The 6,483-nt window shown below is 61.0% G+C and overlaps 1 pseudogene; it reads left to right on the top strand.

The window, feature by feature from the left end:
- The first annotated feature begins 5,737 nt into the window (after nucleotides 1–5,737).
- On the top strand, nucleotides 5,738–5,845 carry LOC115944314 (U2 spliceosomal RNA; annotated as a pseudogene).
- The last annotated feature ends 638 nt before the right edge of the window (nucleotides 5,846–6,483 follow it).

Raw genomic sequence — 6,483 nt, 5'->3', positions numbered from 1 at the left:
ATAAGTAAATGTTAAGAAGTTTGGTGTAGCTGGAGTGTGGGAGTTTTGGGGGGCGTGTGGGGGTTGGAAGAAACTAGAGAGGGGCTAGAAATTGAGACAGCCTTACAGACCATACTAAGGAGTTTGGGTGGGTCCTGTGGCCAGGGGGCAGCTGGAGGAGCTGGGGGTGGGGGCAGGTTGTGGCCAGATCTGCCTTTGAGAAAGGCCACTCAGGAGGTAGGGTTGGAGATGGGCTGGGGTAGAGTTTCAGAAAAAATACAGGACACCCAGTTCAATGTGACTTTCAGATAAACAATAAGTCATTTTTTTTGGTGTTCGTGTACTTGGCAACCCTAATCTGGAGCAAGGGTGGAAGGAATGGGGAGGTAGACCCATGAGGAGAAGGCCTGGCAGTGTTGCAGGGGGGAGGTAATGAGGGCCTGGTAAGGTGGCCTGAATGATGGGTGGAGGCTGTGGGAGGGGAGGAGGGGGCAGCCAGAGGGTTAATGAAGCATAACACGCACGCAGGAAAGTGCACAAATCATAACAGCTCGATAAATTTTCAGGAGTGAACACACCCGAGGAGCCACCGAGGAGGTAGGTCCAGAAACAGACCAGTGCCCCAAGCTGTGGCCATCAGGACCTCCTTCCGAAGTGACCACTATCCTGTCTTTGGTCACTGCGGACTCATTTTGCCTGCTCTGGGGCTTCCTTCAGGATGTGCCCACGTGTGTCTGGCTGCTTTGGTGGAGCATGATGTCCGTGAGGGCCATCTGGGGGCTGTTTGTCACGGAGTGTCACTTGTTCACTCCGGCTGCTGCATGCCATTCCGCTGTGTGACCAGAGCGCAGCTCCTGAGCCCTTCTTACTGTCGGTGGGCGTTCAGCTCGCCCGCTGGTGGCTATTAGGAATCGTGCTGCTGTGAATATTCTAGTCCATTTGCACCGGCTATATCCCGTGATGCGCTGGACACAGCCCGCGCGGGCTTCCAGGACTCCTTTACGGGCATCTCCTCCCAGCTCTGCGCCCAGGGCCGTCACACTGATAGTCTGCAATGGGCCGTAGTGGGATTATTTATACCACAGGAATTGGCAGGTGCCACAAATCGGGGCGCTTTTATTTCCCCCAAGAGCTGGTGGGTCAGCATTTACCAGCCCGCCACTGGGTACGTCCCTAAGCGGGGATACGTCCGGCTCTAAAGACAACACAGTTTTCCACAGCGCTATTGGCATGCCCAGCAGCATGTGAGAGTCTGGGGGGGGGGGCACGTGTTCACTGTGAAGAGGCTGTCATGAGGTGGGGTCTCCGGACCGTGTGGACAGGTTCACGGAGGGGAGGGAGGGCGGGGCGGGGCCCTGGGGAATGCCCACACTCTGTCTAGGCTCCCGCAGCGTGGGCGAGAGAACACGGCGGGGAGACCGGGGTTGGGGCTGGGGCGCGCTTCCAGACCTGCAGGGGTGGGTCTGCAGGGCCTGTGGGATGCCCAGGGGCTGCCAGCTGTGTGTGTCAGCAGCCAGCACGTGGTCTGGGGCCTGAGAGTGAGTGTGCTTCGTGCCTCTACTCACTGCTCCCCGTAACCCTTCCTCAGAGCCCCAGACTTCACACCGCTGCCCCCACCTGGACCGAATCCTCTGCGTGTCTTCTCGCTCCTTTTCCACTTTCCTCTTGCCCTTCATCTAGGGTTGTGGGGACCTGGGGTCCCTGCCCCTTCCTGTCCCAGCCACTCTGAGCCACACTGACTCAGTATGGGACCCGAGGCAAGATCCTGCTCCTCTGTGGACCTCAGTGTCCCCTCCTGTACCATGGGAGGCCTGGGCTGGAGGACCCCATGGAGGTCGTTGGGGGGCAGACCTCTAGGTTCCCAGCCCTGGGGGCTCCGGGCAATCTCATCCCCTCGCGAAGCTCTTCAGCACTTCCCAGAGCGGGTCGTTCAGCTAGCACCGGGTATTTGTGGCCCCTTAGCCTGCTGACTAAGGCCTCATAGGGTTTTACAGTGTACAAGCCCTACTGGGAGCGCCTTGTCGCCTCTGCTGTCCCCCACAGCCCTGCACTATCTGCACTCAGGGAGGGCATCCACGGCTTTGTCCAGGGCCACACAGCCTCACGAGTGGCCAAGCCACTGGGATTACAGGGGCCGGCTTTCCTCCCTACCTCAGTGTCCCCATCCAGACTGGCAAAGTCTTAGGACAGGGCCAGGGCATGCTTACCCATCCCCCCAGCCCCCAGCCCAGGCCCCGGCATGGAAAAGATGCTTGATGGAAGTCTATTGAACAAAAGAACATTCTGCACTTGCCCCCAGTCCTCTGTACAGGGCTCCCCAGACAGGAGTCCTGGGATCAGGCCTGTGGATGGGCTGAGTGTGTGCGTCTGACAGGAAGTATATGCGTGGGGGGTAGAGGATGGGGGAGTGGGCAGGGGAGAGGAGAGAAGGGGGATACATCCCTGACCAGCTGGGCCGTGGGGGTGGTACACAGACTACTCTGAGACCATGGCCCATTTCACCCGGGCAGTTCTCTGCGAAGCCAGGAAGTGGTTTGTATTTTCAGAAGGAAATGAGTGGGTTTTACTCATGGGGAGCAGACAGCTCTGGGAAACAGGCCATGGGATGGGGGGCAGGGGGTGAAGGCCAGAGCCAGCCGCTCCCTCCTCTGCGAGGCGAGTGGGGGGCACGTGTGGACCAGCAGGCTGGCAAATGGGCTGCCCCTGTCCCTTCCCTGACGCTGCTGAGAGATGCTTCTCCTGAGGGGCTTCTCTGCCCTGGAGACTCTCAGAGGTGCACAGGGACCAAGCAGGAAGGGGAAGGGGGCCCAGACTCTTTTCGCCACCCTGGGGACCCCACAGATCTGGGCTGGTGACGGGAGGGCAAGGCCCACTGCTGTCTTGCCTGGGAGGCCAGCGCATGGGTGCCGGGAATTACCTGGAGGCCTTTTGGAGGTTGGAGTGTTCCTTCGGTCACTCCGTTCACCCACCATCCTTCCACCAGCCCGCCAGCCTGCCAACACCACACCCCGCTGAGGTCCCTGAGCTGGGACTGGGTGACGTGGAGATGGAGCAGGCTCTGGCCCTGCCGTCAAGTGGCTGCAGACCTAACGTGGAGTGGGGTGCCCACGGTAGACAGCTAAGGAATGGTTTGGGGGCACCCTGAGGCGGCAGTCAGCAGGGACTCAGCGAGAGGGTAACATCTGAGTTGGGGTTTGGTGGGAGTAGGAGGACGTCAGAGGGGAAGGTGGGGACGCAGCTCGCTCGGGCACTGGGGGTGGGAAGTGCCTAGATCCTCTGGCCTCAGGGAACTCTGAGGAGAAGGGCAGGGGTAGGAGGGGGTTGTGAGTACGTCCCTGGGCTGGCCTGGGTTCTGTCCTCCCTTAGCCCCTGGTTCTCCACATGTAGCCCACCAGGAGCCAACCCTGCTCTGCTCAGCCCCTGGAGGCCGTGAGGGATTCTGGGAACCGCGGGTGAGGACTCAGTGAGCCTCAGCTCCCCAGCCTGGATGGGGACCCTGAGCTTTGCAGGTCCAGGTGAGGGTGGGTGAGGAGTTGCCCAGGAGGAGAAATGCCAGGCAAGTATGGAAGAGGCTCAGGCCAGAGCTTGAGAAGCTCCCATGAATTTGCCCCCTTATTCCCTCCACAGTGGGGTGCAGGCGCACCCCTGCCCTTCCCTGGGCCTCCAGTCCTGCCCCTTCCTGTCCATCTCCCACCAGCAGCCAGGAGGGTCCTTGTCCCTCCAACCAATTGCATCCATCCAGAAGCTCCCCAGTGCCCGACCTGGCCCATGGGCCCCTTTTGGATCCAGACCTGCCGCCCCTCCAGGCTTCCCTTTCTCCCAGCCCTCCCACCCTGCGCTCCTCAGCTCTTGTGGTGGTGTCAGCCTTTGGGGTTTTGCAAGTACTCTCCCACTGGCACCCCGTGTCTATCTGAAGAATTGCGCTCATCATTCAAAATCCAATTTAGCACCATGTCCTCTGAGCAGCCTTCCTTGATCAGTCCCTTCCCCAGCAGAGTTACACCCACTCCTCTGGGTGGCCCCTGGCCTCCCACAAGCTCAGCTCACTGTGTTTCAGAGGGTGTCAGACTGGGAGCCACCTCAGGGCAGCTTACGGAGTGGGAGGTCAGAAGGGGAGCTGAATCGTCAGGCACATAATGCCTCTCTTGAGCCAAGACTGGGTACGGGGGAGTGGGGTGTATGCTATGCTAGGTCCGTGGTGGGTGCTAGACCAAGGTCCCTAGGCTGCCCAGCATATCCGAGGAAGAGCCTGGCCTCAGGCCCCGGGTCGAGCACACCATCCCCGCCAGCCCTTCCTAGCTGCACCCCCCACCACAGGGCCCTTCATCGGTGCCCTTGGAAGAACTTCAGAGGGACCAAGCTGGTAGAGCTGGGAGGGGACTGGGCGGGACTTGTGGCTTGGCACCTCTGTCAAGACAGACCCTAACCCCAGCGGCCTCTTTCAAGGAGGCTGAGGGCAGGGGTTCGGGCTGCGGAATCCTTGGAATGTTCGTTGTCTCCAGAGCTCCAGGCATGATCCCAGGGGAAGGGTTGAGAACAATGGGGGTTTGGGGGTGGGGGCTTCTGGGACCGAGGAGGCAGGGCCAGGAGGGGCAGGGCTGGGCACAGGCTATGTAAGGTCCTCAGGGTGGGGTGGCTCTGAGGAAACCCCAGAGCAGGGGCGCCTGGGTGGCTCAGTTGGTTAAGCGACTGCCTTCGGCTCAGGTCATGATCCTGGAGTCCCTGGATCAAGTCCCGCATCGGGCTCCCTGCTCGGCGGGGAGCCTGCTTCTCCCTCTGACCCTCCCCCCTCTCATGTGCTCTCTCTCTCTCATTCTCTCTGTCTCAAATAAATAAATAAAATCTTTAAAAAAAAAACAAAAACAAAAACAAAACCCCAGAGCAGGCAGGGAGTAGCCTCCTTTCTCCTCGAGGGGGTGCAGAGCACACACCGCACAGTCAAGCAGCGGGTTTGGGACCTACGCCCCTGATGCGGTGTTTGCTGGCACCCCACAGGGCTTCCCTTCGGGCACCTCCACCACCCACTCTTCCTGCTGAGCTCACCTCAACTCCACAGGACCCGGGGCGGAGGCAGACACCGTCAGCCCCATGGGGGTGGGATGGGTCTGGGTTCCCTGGACCCATGTCAGAGTGCCAGGCGGCCAGGTGGGCTCCCATGCTCTCCTGCTAACTCCGCCTCCCCCTCCCCTTCCCCCTCCCTTCCCCTCCCCTCCCCCCGACTGAGACTGTTTGCTTGGGTTGCCCTCAAGGCTGCAGAGTGAGTGGCCCCAGTTATCTGGTGATCTTGCCTCTCACTTTCCCTTTCGGGGAAGTAGTCCAGAAAGAAGGAAAGAGTGTGGGTTTGGGGTCAAGTCCACAGCTTGAACCACAGGGTTCAAATCCCAGCTCTGCCGCTTCCTGCAGGGTGACCTTGGGCAAATCACTTCACCTGTCTTGCCTCCCTTGACAGCTGTCGTGAGGACCTCACTAGATCCCACCCGTGAAAGCCCCACCACGGGAGCCCTGCAAGTGGTCTCTCTCCGCATCCCCGTGTCCTCCCTCATGCCCCGCTCTCTACCCCCTTTGGCCCCGGGGAAGTCAGCAGAGTGGGGCCAGCTGAGGCAGGGAAGGAAGGGTCAGTCCCGGCACAGGCTTCCAGCCTCGGTCCCTGAGGAGCCGTCTGCTGGGGGTCCTGCCGGGGTCCCCGGTGCGGTCTCTGACACCGAGACGAGCTGCCATCACTGGCCCAGAGCCGGTCTTATGCTTCCTGGGAATTCTAATCGCTTCTCGGCCTTTCGGCTAAGATCAAGTGTAGTATCTGTTCCTGGGAATTCTAAGGTGCTGGGAGCTGGACACATCGATGTCTCCTTTGCGTGGCTCACCCTCATGACCTCACCTACTGATACTGTCGTGAGCTCTGTTGTCCCCACCCGGCCAGCCAGCAGCTCCAGGCCCAGTGCGGGGAAGGGGAGAGAGAGAGGGGAGTCATGCTCAGGAGTCCCCGACCTCAGGCTGACCCCGGGCGCACCGGGCAACGGGTGCAGACTCAGCCCGATCAGAGCTGGGAAGCCCAGGGACTGTGGGACTCCAGAGTGGGGGAGCCTGGCGGGGGGTGCTGCCAGGAGCAGAGGGGGTCGGTCCGAGTCTTAAGCGTGGAGATGAGTTCTGGGGGAGCTCAGGGGAGGAGGGCTGGTTGGCAGGAGGCTTCTGGGTGTTGGACCAGACAGATGGGGCCGACGCAGACACACTCAGCCCAGGGCTGGGGTGACGGAGGGCTGCCAGCAGAGAGGGGGCGCCTCCCAGGGCACACTGGCTAAGCTCGTCTTGGGGTGTGTGGCGACTGCTCCAGGCCTCTCCCAAGTGGACTCTTGCAGACTGTGGCGCCCGCCCCCAAGGCTGCCCTGGGCCCCATGGGCTGAGGCTACTGAACACCGACCCCCTCCCTGCCTCTGCCCTGTGGTGGGAGACCATAGGGCCCAACAAAGCTCCCATCCAGAGGGGTGGGCCCCCACTCTCTGGGCCATC

Source organism: Leptonychotes weddellii, chromosome 11 (genome assembly GCF_054177405.1).
Source record: "Leptonychotes weddellii isolate Sample4059 chromosome 11, ASM5417740v2, whole genome shotgun sequence".
Classification (NCBI taxonomy): Eukaryota; Metazoa; Chordata; class Mammalia; order Carnivora; family Phocidae; genus Leptonychotes; species Leptonychotes weddellii.
Note: the sequence above shows the minus strand (reverse complement) of the source record. Positions and strands in the feature narration are given on the sequence as shown.